The 16,615-nt window shown below is 36.5% G+C and overlaps 1 long non-coding RNA gene across 1 annotated transcript; it reads left to right on the top strand.

Annotated features, from left to right (window-relative positions):
• Positions 1 to 2,071: 2,071 nt before the first annotated feature.
• On the top strand, positions 2,072 to 3,962 carry LOC137490140 (uncharacterized). Its single transcript, XR_011009519.2, has 4 exons — positions 2,072 to 2,179; positions 2,304 to 2,374; positions 3,501 to 3,685; positions 3,850 to 3,962. It is a non-coding gene; the product is annotated as an uncharacterized lncRNA (long non-coding RNA).
• Positions 3,963 to 16,615: the final 12,653 nt, after the last annotated feature.

Genomic DNA, 16,615 nt, shown 5'->3' with positions numbered 1-16,615 from the left:
CCTCAGTTACTCTATATGGATTAATGGACATGCTAATTAGTCTGTCATTCCAATCATTTACCACTCATACCTGCCTCACTTTTACACACAGCTGAAGCAGTAAATGCTATGTGATGGCATTAGGATGAATGATCATAGCTATGTCAATCATTGCATTTTAATTCAAATGATTCTGAATGGTCTGGACCCAGATAGCAGGCAGTAATCGGCCCGAGCTCGGCTGCCCTCCGGCGCCTCCGGCTCCGACTCGGCATCGGCGAGTGTTATCCGGGCCGAGTGCGGCCCGCAGCTCGCTCGCGCACATGCGGTTGTGATGCGGCTGTAAAGCACTGGCCCGATTCCGGTCAACCATATCCGGCTCGAGTCTGTCTGTAGAGTCCTATCCGCTTCTGGCAAGGACTCGGCTGATGGCAACCGATTAAGTTCTTATTTTATCTAGTAATCTGTTAGCTCCACGTTTAATGATAATTTTAGAAAATATTCATGGTACGATACCAAAAAAAAAAAAAAAAGAATATTTAGTGTGGATGGTCGCAATGTTTAGACGCAAACAAAACAGTATTATTTATAAATAGATTATACATGTCATCTAGAGAAAAACTATGTAAAATTAGCTTATTTTTGAGATAGCACGCTCCTGTGCTGACTGTTTTTTTTAAAGCCGAAGTTGGTTTCATAATAAACACATGCGTTACTAAACTCCTGATCCAAACTCCAATCCAGACGGTGGCGGTAATGCTCCAAAAAGCTGATTGTCAACCACCATGGCACGAAGATCACAAGAAGAAAAAGTTTGGTTTTTCAAACATTTTACGTGGATTCCGGTCAGAAAGGTAAGCTTTTTACTGCTTGTGTACTGTATAATTAGCGAATTTAGAACTTAAAACATTTCCACGGTGTTTGGTTGTAACAGCGTTTAGTAATTTAAAACAGTTTGATACGAAATGTATCTTGCTTTAAGAAACACGACTGGAGCTAATGTATGCTAACGCTAACAGTTACAAACACGTCTGAAAGTTCCTTTTCCTTTAACACAATGTTAGAATGTAACGTGTGTAGTAACTGAAAACTATTTTAATTATTTTAAAGAAACATGAAACGAATTTGTGTGTATGCTAACTTTGCGTTAAAGAAAGTTTCTGTAGACGAATCCATTAACTAACATGCCAAAACGTGTTTTTTTCCTGATTTAACATTATAAAGTACCGTGGATGTTGAAAAAAATTTTTGTACAGGCGTATACTTTTCCAACAGTAATAATTCTGTGATTATGTGTAAATAAAAACTAATCGTTTTGGATTAATAAAATATTATTGTTTATCTTGTTTATGCAGTTAGTCACGAAAAATGATCGAAACTTGACTGTTTACTATTCTCTTTAAATTATCCAAGAGAAATATATTACTATGCACTTTAATTCATATGTGTTAGCCTATGTGAATCAATTATATCTTTTGTTCAAGCTGTAATGGTCAGTTAATGTAAAACTGAACGTCTTAAAGCAGATTTTGATGTTTTTTTTATGTTATTGACAGTGATAAATTCTAATTTAAATGAATGGGTAACAATATTTGTTGTTTAAGTCTTATTGTTCTTGTTTAACAAAGGTTAGTGAGATCATTTTGCAGCACATCATGACCAAAGCAGTCAATGGCACACTCTTTTGAACGTGAATAGGCATGTTATAGTTGTGTGCTAAAAGTCCATTATAAGCTGTAAACTGCTGATATATTTTCAACATAGATTGAGCTTTTCAGACATTACATTACTAATTGCTTCACAAACAGCTGAAATGGTTTATTGTTATTGGCTATCATCATCAAACATTTTTCACAAAGGTAGGTTAATCTTCATGGGTACAGAATAATGCATGTGCTTTACCATCTTACAAATCTATGTCTCAGATTCATAAGGCTGTCACTCTGCATGAATCTCCGAATAAATCTTGTGCAACCTTCTGTGTACTGATTATTTACACTATAGGTATTATATGCATTAATTAACTTTGATAGTATTTCAGGATTTGAACTTTTCTTTACGGGAGGTTAACAACAATGTGATGTTTTATTATAGATGCATATGAGGAAGCTCGACTCAAACATCCACACGCAACTGTGATTTCTGACTGGTAGACAGATGAGGATGATGATCGCCTGTCATACATCTAAAGACAGAACAGGTTTGTTTGCAATTATTTTAAACACATACTGTCAACATTATGTCATTGATCTATTACAACCTGTGAGTTTTGCCCTGGCACTATACTAAAGTGATGTTTTGTTTTGTAAATATATCTGATCAAGGAACAGTATAGACACATCTATACCGTGATGAAGAAAAATTACTTGGAACAAAGAGGCTGGATAAAAGGCAGGTATGAAGATTTCAGAAATCACTGCAGCACCATAAGTACCATCACCATCAATGACTATGGCAGAAATCTTAAGACCACCATCAAGATGCACAGATACTGTACATTCCAGTACACCAGGCGTGTCCAAACTACGACCCGCGGGCCATCTGCGGCCCGCGAGGCTTTTTATAAATATCAATAGAATCTGGCCCGCTATACAAAAAAAATCTGTCTGTCTGTCTGTCTGTCTGTCTATCTATCTACACACAGTTGAAGTCTGAATTATTAGCCCCTCATTGATTTATTTCTTCTTTTTTAAATATTTCCCAAATGATGTTTAACAGAGCAAGAACATTTTTACAGTGTGTCTGATAATATTTTTTTCTTTTGGAGAAAGACTTATGTTTTATTTCGGCTAGAATAAAAAGCGGTTTAAATTTTTTTATGAACCATTTTAAGGTCAAAATTATTAGCCCCTTAGGTCTTCAGAACAAACCATTGTTATAAAATAACTTGCCTAATTACCTTAACTTGACTAGTTAACTTGATTAACCTAGTGAAGCCTTTAAATGTCACTTTAAGCTGTATAGAAGTGTCTTAAAACTATCTAGTCAAATATTATTTACTGTCATCATGGAAAAGATAAAATAAATCAGTTATTAGAAATGAGTTACTAAAACTAATATGTTTAGACATGTGTGGAAAAAAATGTTTAACTCTCTGTTAAACAGAAATTGGGGAAAAAATAAACGGTGGCTAATAATTTAGGGGGGCTAACAATTCTGACTTCAACTGTGTGTGTATATATATATATATATATATATATATATACACACACACGTGTCTGTGATGTATGTAAAATTTGGCCCGCGACAACGTTTGTTTTTTTGCATCTGGCCCTCGGTACACCTATGAACATTTACAGTCTTTGTTCTAGTGCAGTTTGAGATCAAGACAGAACTTATTGCATCTTGTGATGTCTTTGTAAGAATTGAAGACATCACTAAATTTGTTAAGGTTTAATGCAGCTAGAAAGTAAAGATCAACTAGAGAATATCAGCAGTGTCTAACCCACTGTTGTATTTACAGAAGTTGTATGAGAATAAGCCACAGGTTGATTTATACTAATGTTATTTTTCTTTTTTAGCACGACTGACTGAAGTTTTAAAATTATGTAACGTCATAAAGCAGCAGCTGGGCCTGATTCTCACAAAACCAAAACAGACGTGATGAAACTCCAGATGTAAACACATTTGACCTTCCTTTGGCCAATTTGATTTAGAAAAGCTTGAAAATCATCTAAAGGAGCAGCCCGAACAAATGAAGAAACTGGTAAGTTCAAGCTCTTGCTAATTTCAAAGTGGTTTAAGTTTATTTGTTTTTTTTGATTGTTTTTTTTTGCTTCGGAGGTAGCCTACTTTTTTCCTAATTTTTCTTTTTTTTTTTTACATTAGTACTTGTTCACTACTAATTATCTGTTTATCTTTTAATCACAGATGGAGTGAGGACAAATGTCCATACCACAACACTGATAAAGAAGTGGAAAAATGCATTACAAGGTAGCTACAACTTGCCCCTGACAGGGATGGAGGAAGAAAGAAGAGAAAGCTAATGTGTCAAATGTCTACATCACTATTTTGTTTTATTTTTTAAACAACATTTTAAGTGTATTAGGATGTTCCCTGATACTTGAACAATTTGTTTCTTTCATTTGCATTTATATATATATATATATATATATATATATATATATATATATATATATATATATATATATATATATATATATATATATATATATATATATGTGTGTGTGTGTGTATATGTATATGTACGGTATGTATGTATGTATGTGTGTGCGCCAAATTCTGAAGAAACATCTTGATACATTTTTAATAAACGTAATACAAATAAAATTATAAATATAAAATTGCACAAGACGTGTATATATATGAAATGTATAATCATCTCACTCATGTCTTGCTGTTTGTGCAATTGATTTTGTTCAAGTTTATTTAAAAATAAGTTTGACTTTATACTTCTGCAATTATATATATATATTTGTTTGTTTGTTTATTATTATTTTAATGTTTTATTAAAAAATGTTTCAAGATGTTTCTTCAGAATTCTGCAGTACTTTTTACAAGTTTGACTTTGATATTTTACGGATTGTCATTGGTATTTTTAAGATGTTTCTTGCTATATCTTAAATTGGTTTCTAAATTTAGGTTTATATAAAATTTAGATGTTTTTTTTTACAAATTTTTAATTCAAGTCTATTGGGAAAACAGGGTTGTTTTAAAAACATCTGTGTTTGTGTGTAATTTTTAGATTTTTTGTTTAAATCTTTCTGTGTGTCTTTATTGTGTTGTTTTATTGTTGTTTTTATATTGATATTCTTGTGCACTACAAAATTATTTATAAAATTTTAGTACTATTTTTTTCTTGCAATCAATAAACGTTTAACATTTATTTATTTTGTCATTTGTCTGATTATTTTCGTTACAGAATATGTATGCAGTTTGCACTTTATTCAAAGGTTAAACGCAGTGCTTACACTTTGTGTTTACATTATAGCCTGTGTTTGCTGTTATATAAATTCAAATGGTTGTAATACCATATATCAAGTACCAATGTAATACCAAAAGGTTTTATAAGGTGTATAAATACGGAGTCGCGCCAGCTCCGGGCCGCAGCGCACATTACCCCCGCGCCGATTCCGGCGCGGATGCGCAGCGTCGGCTCGCTTACGGCCGCCGCATCTGGCCCGCTTGATTCGGGCCGGAATCGGGCAGTGAGTCCACAGGCATCCGGCCCGAGTCCGGCAGCCGAAGTTGGGCCGAGGGGTAAGTCTCCGGCAGGCGACAATCTAGCCGGAACTGGCCCGAGTGTATTTTGCTATCTGGGGAGCCTTGAAAGTGTGCAAAGAGCACCCCCCCCCCCTGCAAACACTTAAAAAAGTTGTCATTCATCATAGTTCAATACAACTACATAACATTTTGTTATGATGCTATGTAAAGGCTGATTTTTACAAAATACAGTAGGCTCATGCTCAAAACGTGTCCCTATATACATTTCTGGTGATCGCAAATTATGTAGCCAGAAGTATGTATGGCTGCATTTCATCTTTAAAACGAATGCTAAGGGGCTGTATGATGTAATTTTTATTTGCGCTTACCAACTGACCACTTACCTCCATATGAAAGGCTTTCCTGCTAATACCAGTGGGTCCAATTAGCTAGCCATGTATGTCAGCAGATCTGAGATGCAGAGAGTTGACCATGACCCAACCCCATGACCCAAACTGTTGCCAGTTAGTTACTGAAATAGTTTGGTTAAATACTGTAATCAAACCATTACAGTGAGTACAATGTTGCCAGTTAATTACTGTAATAGAGCAGTAGTGGTAACTAACCAAAAACTGCTTACAGTTAGTTGCTGTACAGTGGTGAACTGCATACACAGTTTCTGGCCTATAGGTGACATAAGTTTCTGGCCAATATATGACATGTATGTTTCTGGCGTGTTTGTGACATTTTTTACATATATGAACATATACTTCTGGCATATATGTGTCATGTATGTTTCTGAATCATATATGTGACTTGTATAATTTTAGCATATAAGTGACATACATGTTTCTGGCCTATATGTGACATGGATGTTTCTCACATATAAGTGACAAGTATGTTTCTGGCATATATGTAACATGTATGTTTCTGGCCTATATGTGACATGTATGTTTCTCCCATATAAGTGACAAGTATGTTTCTGGCATATATGTAACATGTATGTTTCTGGCCTCTATGTGACATGTATGTTTTTCACATATAAGTGGCAAGTGTGTTTCTAGCATATATGTGCTATGTATGCTTTTGGCCTATATGTGACATGCATGTTTATGGCCTATATGTGACATGTATGTTTCTGGCCTATATGTTACATATATGTTTCTGGCATACATATGACATGTATGTTTCTGGCCTATATGTGACATGTATGTTTCTGGCATATATGTGACATGTATGTTTTTGGCATAAGTGTGACATATATGTTTGTGACCTATATGTGACATGTATGTTTCTGACATATATGTGACATGTATGTTTCTGGCCTATATGTGACATGTATGTTTCTGGCATATATGTGCCATGTATGTTTTTGGCCTATATGTGACATGTATGTTTCTGGCATAAGTGTGACCTATATGTGACATGTATGTTTCTGACATATATGTGACATGTATGTTTCTGGCATATATGTGACATGTATGTTTCTGGCCTATATGTGTCATGTATGTTTTTGGCCTATATGTGACATATATGTTTCTGGCATATATGTGACATGTATGTTTCTGGCATATATGTGACATGTATGTTTCTGGCCTATATGTGACATGTATGTTTCTGGCATATATGTGACATGTATGTTTCTGGCATATATGTGACATGTATGTTTCTGGCCTATATGTGACATGTATGTTTCTGGCATATATGTGACATGTATGTTTTTGGCATAAGTGTGACATATATGTTTGTGACCTATATGTGACATGTATGTTTCTGGCATATATGTGACATGTATGTTTCTGGCCTATATGTGACATGTATGTTTCTGGCATATATGTGCCATGTATGTTTTTGGCCTATATGTGACATGTATGTTTCTGGCATATATGTGGCATGTATGTTTTTGGCCTATATGTGGCATGTATGTTTCTGGCTTATAAGTGACATGTATGTTCTCCAGCGGGAGAGGAACTCCAATGCTATCTGAAAACTTCTACTATGGAGATTTCATCAGAAGCCAATCATTGGAAAGAGTAATAAAATGGGCCAATGAAATGCCAAAGAGTTGGCACATTAATCATTGTATAAAGATGCCATGCGTGCATTGCAGATTGTCCTTTTCACTTTCTGAGCTGAACACAATACTGAGAGTGTCTATAGGGTACCTCCAAACTCCTTCGCAAGAAGAAAAAGAGAGAGAGTGAATGAGAAAGCTGCTTGTGTTGACAGGTTGCTTCTCCCGGTCGCAGAGTAAGTACACGCGGTGGCAGACCATTCTCTCTTACCTGGCTTTCTCTAGGTCTGGTTCTTCTAGAGCTGTGAGTACAAGGAGCAAGTTTCCCTAAAGAGCAACATGGTCATGCAGTGCGTCGTTTTCTAGATGTGGTTTTGACAGTGCGTTTCTGAATTCTGTGATTTCCTATCCCCGGATGATGGACACAAGCACTGCGTTGCATGTTAAGGGGTCCAGCATGTTAATGCGATGCTCGCGGGCAGTGCATGTCTTCATTGCAATGGCATGTCTGTCGCGCAGCTAAGATTGCGGCTCATCCTTGCAAAGGATGAACCCACCATGTTGTCCCCCGCAAAGTGGCTGGCAATCGTGCAGGTCTGAGGGTTACAGGGGGAGTCATCTTGGTCCTCAGCGCGCTCCATCCAAGCTTCGAGTGAGGCAAGTGCTCCGTCCTCTCGGATGGTCCATCACTGCATCTGAGGGTGGGTTGTCATTATCAAGGATCTGAACCTGCTCCCCCCCTCTGAGGTCATGAGCGAGGCTTTGGATCTAGAAGAGCATACGATGGTCATGCTTCCCTGGGCTGCTTCGACAATGGGTCTGGAGATGGTTTATTCTTTTTTTTTTTTCCCTCTACGCTGTCGCCACTGCCTTGCATGGTTCAGGATTGGTAGAGCTACACATCTATGAATTTGCTCTTCAGTGTTTGAACTCTCAGTAATGATTAAATCACACTGAACTGAGCTAAACTGAACTGAACTGAACTTAAACACTAAAACCTGAACCACACTGTTCCAGTTACTGTGACCATTTATGTGAAGCTGCTTTGACACAATCTACATTGTAAAAGCGCTATACAAATAAAGCTGAATTGAATTGATTTGAATTCTCCAGCCCCGCTGCCGGACCGACTAGATGGGTGCTACGTAGTGGCTAAAAAGAAAGTGGTTCTGACCCAAGATTAATGCATGAGCTCCGCACCGCAACTGACTATGCTCGGCGTACCACCAAGTTGGCTGCGCATGGCCTGGGAAGGACGATAGCCACATTAATTAGCCACATTAAATGCCACCTCTGGCTAAACCTGGCTGATATGCGTGACGTTAACAAAGTCCGGATTCACAATGCATCCATATGCCAGGCTGGCCTGTTCAGCGACACCGTCGATGAATTCACCCTGCAATTCAAGGCAGTGAGTGAGCAGTTGAGTGCGATAAGTGAGTGATATCTAAAAATGCATCATCCCGCTAATCAATATATACAAACTGATCTAGGCTGTGAAGATGTCTAGTTTCTTTATCAATCATTATTGCTAATAGGCTCATTAATAAACTGTTGATTCATTTTCTGCCGAGTGAATATTAACCTTTTGTCAGCAAGCATTCATTATGTTTGTGAGAGGTGTGTTCTGGTAGAGTGTGACGCCTGAATACCAAACAACGCTTATGAAGATTTAACCCTGTATACAGCCTTTAGAAAGTTACAGAGGCGCAGAGCTTCTCCTGTTAAAGACCCTCATTTCACACCACAATGCAGCAATAAAGCAGAAATTGATTCAGCTGCTTTTCCCCTGGAACAGTTTGTATCAACTTATTTTAAAAATGCACATTCTGCAGAAAAGTTCAATTAAATATGACAAATTAAGCTATAGGAATATTGTACTGTGGGACTGGAATCACACAAGAACTGAACAAATGGAAACAATATTTTCATGTAGGATACACCTTTTTAAATATGGTTTGTTTCTTGACCTAATCTTGACATTCTTGTCATTTGTCTGCTTTTTCTATCAGAAAAGAGAGAAAAAAAATCAACCCAGTCTTATTCTGATTACGTACCCTTATATACATTTCTGGAGAGAGCAAAATATGTCTCAGCAGTTACGTTGCTTTGCAGTTTTTTTTTTTTCGTAGATCCACCAGAGGCCACTGTGTATGCTTTTTAAGATTTCAAATTTCCTTGCGAATGCCTTTCGCGCCTGCTGTTCTCACGGAAAGCCACCAAGAACCCTTGTCTGACATGTTTTCAGATTTTACCGTTACCTTTTACATTCTCACCCTGTTATTTACTTGTTTATTTTATTTTTTAGCTTTTGCTTTTGTCTTACCTGCTTTCTAGAACTGTTCTTCATGAGACTTAAACGCCGTTCTGCATCTCAAGTCCACCGATGTACATGTCCAGCTACCAGAAAAACTGGTTACATCATGAAAGCTCTCCATACAGAGGTAATCTGTCAGCTGGTAAGCGTTCATTTTAAAGATGCAATGCAGCCATAAATACCTCTGGCTGCATAATTTAGGGCTATGTTTGCAGAATGAGCCTATGTTGGAAATAATGCAAATTCTATTACCGTACAGACTTTACTTTCTATCTCATACGGAAAACAAGCAGTGTTATATATTATGGTCACAAATAAAAATCCATGCGCTTTCCTCAAACATTAATAGTAACCACAGTGACGCTGTGACAGCTGACAGGAGCTTTGTTGAGGACATCTATATGTTCCTTAATAAAAGCCGATGGGGATTAACCAACTCACAAATATGCTCAAAAATATTTGCGAAAAGGAAGCTAACATGTGTTACTATGAGCTATTACATATGGCCGTGTCATATAAGGCTACATTCCCACTGCAACACTCAGTGCTCAAATCTGATTTTTTTTTATTCAGATCAGATTTTTTTTTGCTGTTCACACTGTTGTTTTTGATTGTAAAACCATGACACCATATGATCATGCATTTTGAGTGTTGGTGGTTTTCCCTGTTAGGAAGATTTAACATTTGTAATTATTACTGTTGATCATTGACACTATTAACCCTTTAAAAAAGGCCTGTGCCAAAAAAAATAATAAATAATAATAATAATAATATTAATAATACGTTTTTTGGATTTTATATGGAGTATAAAAGCAAATTAAAGTGTGTGTATGTGTATCTGTGAGTGTGTGAGACTGTGAGAGTGATATATACATGTGCACATGTATGTCTGTGTGTGCGTGCATGTGTGTTAAAAATAAAAATCTATTTATTATGAAACTATGAAACTATTTTAATTTCTAAAAAAAATAAAACAATTCATTGTCAATACCATAGCAACTAGAATTGCTACAAGCTTTGTGTGCTCTGGTTTCCAGTCAAACTCCTTTTGGCTTTCATTTTAAATATTGAAACAAGATTAGTTTAAGAACCAGGGCCATATAAACACTTCAGGCAAGACAGTGCTTTATGTGTGATGAGAAATGATTGCAAGTCCCTCTCTCGTTGCTTTTTACACATTCGCCCAAGCGCACAAAGTGACATCTTTATGTGTAATTTTAAGCATAGCCATTATTCCCTTGTGCATTAGAAGCATCTGCTATAATGCAGCTTTTCTCAGGTCAGTCAGCCTGAGCTCTAAAGGAAACTAAACAAGTGTGCATAATGCTTTTTAAATGATTTTTAGAAGCCTCAATTATTAAATAGCTTTCAGTTATTTTGTACGTTGTGTAGCCTAAAATGAAGAAGGATATCGGAAATGTTAAATGCAGTTAAGTTCCACTTTAAATCGCCAGAAGCGTTGCTTTAATATTTAAAAGTGGTTGCTTTTTCTGCTTTTATGTTTACCGTCACGGTGTAATGTCCTTAAAGGGTTTTCCTGGCCTCAGAAAATTACTCATTCATTATTTATTTCATTATGGTTGTTGTTGTTTGTATTTATAGTTTGCTTAACTCTGCATTTCATTTGCTGTGGATTATCATAGCTATAATAGAATGAAAGTATTTCTGGTGGTTGTTTTTTTGTTTATGTATTTATTTTATTTTATTATTATCATTATTATTTTTTTTTTGTTAAAATATATGAAGTTATCTTTGCAAAGTAAAAATTGTATATTACGGTTTGTGCAGTTATGTTCTGTGAATCTCCTATGGTATGCAGGGTTATGTTAATGTTGCCAAATTTTCAAGAATATGAATCCTATCCATTTTACGTTTTGCAACCTTTTTTTGTTTAATGCCATTATATGCCTTTATGGTACACTGTAAAAAGGGTTGTGCCAATTAGTTATGACAACTTAATATTTTGAGTTAGGTAAACTTATCTGGATTGAATGTGTTGACATATCTTATATATCAAAGTTTCAATTGGTTGATTATATTATTCGTGAAATAATCATATATGAACTCAAATAAATCCTGTACACAGCAGATCTCACAATTCAACCTGCAATTAGAGGGATACAAAGTTAGCATTAGCTCTACTATAAAAGATTTGAGTGTCATATTAGACTGCAATTTAATTTTTGAAAATCATATCTCCCATGTCACAAAAACTGCCTACTTTCATCTGAGAAATATTGTTAAATTATGAAGTATGTTATCCCAGATGCAGAAAAGCTAGTTCATGCTTTTATGACTTCTAGGCTGGACTACTGTAATGCTCTGTTCGCTGGCTGCCCAGCACCCTCTATTAACACACTCTCGCAGTGCAAAACTTGATTAAGATCTTTTTAGCAAAGCATACACTCAATGCATCACATAACGGTATGATGAATGAATGTGCTCCATGCAAGTTTTTGCATCTCGTTTATATACCCTATGAACAGCAGCCACGGTAATTATTCTCTCTATTCTCTATTTCCACCTGGTGTACTCATCTCGAGGCCCCCAGAGATTATGCAGTGCCACTGAAATGATCTAAGACCTGTGAAGAGATGATCCCAAGGTTTCCACATTCCCGGACCAGGTCATAGCAGCTGCTGTAGTGGTCATGGAGGAGTAGAGAACCTGAGACTGATTCCTGTGAGAATCCAGGAGTCTTCGCTGACTTCCTGCATTCTCCAGCCTCCGGCGCCTAGACTGCAGCTCTCAAGTCATTTTGCCATATTAGAAATGGTCGTGCTACCTGAGCTAGGTTTCTCCCAGGGTTTTTTTTTTTTTTTTTCCTTCACTTTTGCCAATTGGTGAAGTTTTATTTTTTTGCTTTTTCCTCGCCACTGTTGCCACTGGCTTGCATAGTTCTGGACTTGAAGAGCTGCGCATTGATGGATTACTCTTCAGTGTTTGGACTTCCAGCAGTATATATAAAACACATTGAACTGAACTGAGCTGATCTAAACTGAAATAAACTTCAACTCTGAAAACTGAACTACACTATTTCAATTTACTATAACCTTCTATGTGAAGCTGCTTTGACACAATCTACATTGTAAGAGCGCTATACAAATAAAGATAAATTGAACTATGAATTAAATATATTTGTTAACTTTTTTTTTCTCTCTGTTTCAAGGTCCAACTGGGTCAGTTGGCATTTCTGAACCAGTTCTCCCTTGTAGTTTGTGTGGGTTTCCTCCAGGTGTCTGGTTTTCTCCAAAGATATGTGGTACACAGTAAATGAACTGAATAAACAAAATTGGCCAACAACTTTTCCATTTAAGTTAACTGAACTTAGACCACATTAATTGCATTTGTATTGCCAAGTCTTATCAACTTTAACCAGAGTTAAGACAACTTCACAATTTAAATAAAGTGGAGTGTATAAGTGGAGTGTTTACGATTACACTTAAATATTCATGACACCATACCTTGTCAACATGTCAAAATAAAGTCAAATTTTGATTTATAAAGTTCAAAAGTCTTGCAATAACCCCCAGAAACACTCCAGGCTTTTTCCGACGAGTACCCCAAAAGAGTTAAAGATGGGGGGAAATTATGTCTAACTTTATTTTATTTTAAGTTTAAACTAGTCCAGACTGGTGTAACTAGTATACAGTTGGCTTTGAATCTTAAGACACTGGTTGTGTTTACTTTTCAACCTCTCCTTCTCCACAATCAGTGCTAAAACAGTGGATTTTGCAGCCATTTAATGCAGCATAGTCATTGGAAAGGTTTACATTACAAGCAATGGCTTCAACAAACATTTTAAAAGGATAGTTCATTTGAAGTCATTATTTACTCACCTTTTAATTGTGTCAAACATATTTGTTTTGTTGAACACAAAATAAGATATTTTGAAGAAAGCTGGAAACCCGTACCCATCAACTTTCATGTTTTTGGAGGTCAGGTTTTCAGCTTTCTTCAAATATCTCCATTTGTCTTCAAGAGAACAAAAAAATCAAAATATTTGGAACAAAAGAATGGTGAGTAAATATTGAGTAAATTTCACTTGATAATCTGCCTAGATCTTCAGACTTACTAGAAGCTTCCTTCCAAGTATGTTGAAGCTATACACTCTCCAGAACGTTGTCCCTCCAGGTACTCCTGTTGTAAAGCGTGCAAAGTGAACTAAATTAGAGGGAGCCACGCATCACTGATTCTGTTCACATCTGTACAGTCCGAGAAGCATATTCTCAGAAGAATCTGGTTCCAGGAGAGTCCAGTCATGGTAGAAGTTTCTTTATGCAAATATATTCCACCTCTGGAGCTGAAACTTTCCCACCCTGATTAAATAGGCAAGAAATGCGCAGCAAGCCATGATTCCTCCAAACACGCAGAAGTCATTGCCAATGGGCTGTGTATCTCTGTTGTATCTTGCCCTGGCAACACATAAATGATGCAAGACAAAGAGACGCCAGATCTGATTGGTATGTGTGCCTGCACCCAAAGGAGGAATTTTAATAAGTTGTTGAATAGAGATTTACATCCTCTGGTATAACAAAGTCTCGGTTTTCTTTCAGATCTTTCGAGATGTTAGATGAGTGGAAACTTTCGTTTTTATGAATAAGAAAGATATACAGACTTGATTATAGGAATTAATTTCTTTCATTTTACATCCAGCAGATCTTATCCTGAACGTCCTTGAGTCTCAAGTCTCTAAAGACATTTAATGAGGTGGTGTATTGATTTTGTCTGTGTGGAAGCATGAACATATAGATGCGACGATAAATAATAAGAGGTTTCTTTGAACATAGCCATTTTAACAATATGCTCTATTTTACATTCAAGCTGTAAGATCTTAGCCTGTTAGAGTAATGAACCTGTGTGGGATTATTTCCTAGCCAAGACTGACTGTTATTAGTCTGAGTTATGTTGATGTATGCAACAAATAGGTCTGTAGGGTTATGAGGATTTGTCATAGTACAACTTGTTTGGAAAAACAGACTGAATTCAATAGAACCCAACAAATTTTTACATGCCAAACTAACTTGACTGAATCTAATTTTATCACTCTACTGGTAATGACTCGCAACATGTTTTAGAATATTAAGCAAATGAAGAATAGGTTGCTTGCTAAAAGTCTTACAAAATTAAATATACTAACTTTGTTTTATTCAGTTAGGTTTACATATATTTTAAACAGTTTTGTAACTTCATTATCAATGACTGGCCGTAAACTCGAAAGTTCAGTTTCAATGTTACTTTAGGCTAAATTGACCCACTTTTGATTCATAAAAGTACACTTAAAAAGATTAACTTATTTACAAATATATTTAATTTGTACTCAAAAAGGTTGTAACGTGAAGTGACACTGACAAGGGAGTTGAGAGCCCAAGCGCAGATATATTCGGCAGAGAGATTGTCAGGCAAGCAACAATCAACACAGGGGTAAACATATGTACACAGGCAATCCAGAGACATGGTCGATGGTCAAAAAGGCAGGAAGCAGGCAACATAAACAAGCAAAACAAGACAAGGGTCTAATACACAGCAAGACAAGCCAAGGAATCATATCATAATGTTCACTATTACAGATCAACAAGACTTAGTAATGAAGCGTGAGTGCGCGCTGTATTTAAAGTCCATGTAATCAGTTCATAACGATCTTCCAGCTGTGAGCATGCAATCAGTCCTGATCAGGAACCAGTTGTGAGTGTGTGGTGCAAGCAGGGGCGTAGCACCAAATTCTGCGCACTGTACCCTCTCAATGTCAGTGGCCCCCCTACACATTTTTTTTTTTAAATATTTGAATATAAACATGCACAAATAGTGTTTTTATCTATAATCAAATCAGATTATAATAATGACTGGTTCTTTCATTCACCACCATTAAGTGCTGCTTCTGCTGGTGTGTCGGAAACACTGGTTGTTTCTGAAACTGGTTAATGTTGGCAACCTGACGTTAGCTGGCCTGGCCCATAATTTACTTACAGCAACAAGCAGCCTGGTTGACAAACTAAGCTAAAGATTTAACATTAACATACATACATTACAGGGCTCGAAATTAACTTTTTTACTTAGTAGCACTGGTGCTCCCAACTTCAAAAAGTTAGGAGCATCCCAAAAAATTTAGGAGCACCCATTTTCTTTTTAGTTATGCGCCGATCTTGATTCTTAATGGCCGATTTTGATTAGCACAAGTACATCTCAGAGATGTCTATTTGACGTCTGCATTCACATCTGCAAGACATCTACAAGACGTTTCCTATCAGATGTCAAATAGACTTCTATTAGACATCTTTAAGATGTTTGCGATTCAGAATGTGTGTAGAATTGACATCATACAGACGTCTGCCAGACGTTTGTATACAGCAGGTGCTTTCCAGATCAAGAGATCTTTAACAGACATCTTGCAGACGTATACAGACACAAAATATCTAATACAATGGCATTTCAACCTTTATACCATTAAAAGGGATAAATCAAGTATATAATTTCTTATATTAGTATTACTTATTTGTTTAGATTTTTAAAAGGCACATTAACTTCTTTCACATTTACACATGGATCGATAATTGCAATAATTTGACCATAAACAGCTGAAAAAATTTATTGTAAATAAAAATTCATTCTCTGTCACAAGGGGGCGCTTTAGGAGCGCTGAAATATTACGGTTTCCCTAGTAATGACTGTACACAAATCAGCATTATACTGTATGCAACCCAAATGGTCGCAATTTCGAGCCTTGCATTAGCAGCAGCTGTCTGGAGTTGACTATGTTAACTTTAATTAGATGTAGTTTCATAACAAGCAAACTCAGTTCACCTTTTGAAAAGAAAGCAGTCATCAGCTGCTTCCCCTCATTCTGCCTCCTTTCTTTTTCCTTCCTGTCTTTCTTTTTTTGAAAGCCCGATTTGGACTTTTTGCGCAGCATGATCAGGCTCTAGACTCACTGCGTTACTTGTTTGCCGCTGGCTGTCGTCTATGGGCGGACTAAACCATTTCGGGTGGGGGGGGTGTTATCAATATATTTTGAAATAAATAATGACATTGACATCAATTGGAGGGGCCAATTAATTCGAAGTAGGCTACAAAAAATAAAAAATAAAATAAAAAATTGGTGGGATTTCAAAGGGCCCTCTCCCTAGACGGGCCCTGGGTAGTCA

This window comes from Danio rerio, chromosome 3 (assembly GCF_049306965.1).
Source record: "Danio rerio strain Tuebingen ecotype United States chromosome 3, GRCz12tu, whole genome shotgun sequence".
In the NCBI taxonomy this organism is placed as follows: domain Eukaryota; kingdom Metazoa; phylum Chordata; class Actinopteri; order Cypriniformes; family Danionidae; genus Danio; species Danio rerio.
This window is presented reverse-complemented; position numbering and strand designations above follow the sequence as displayed.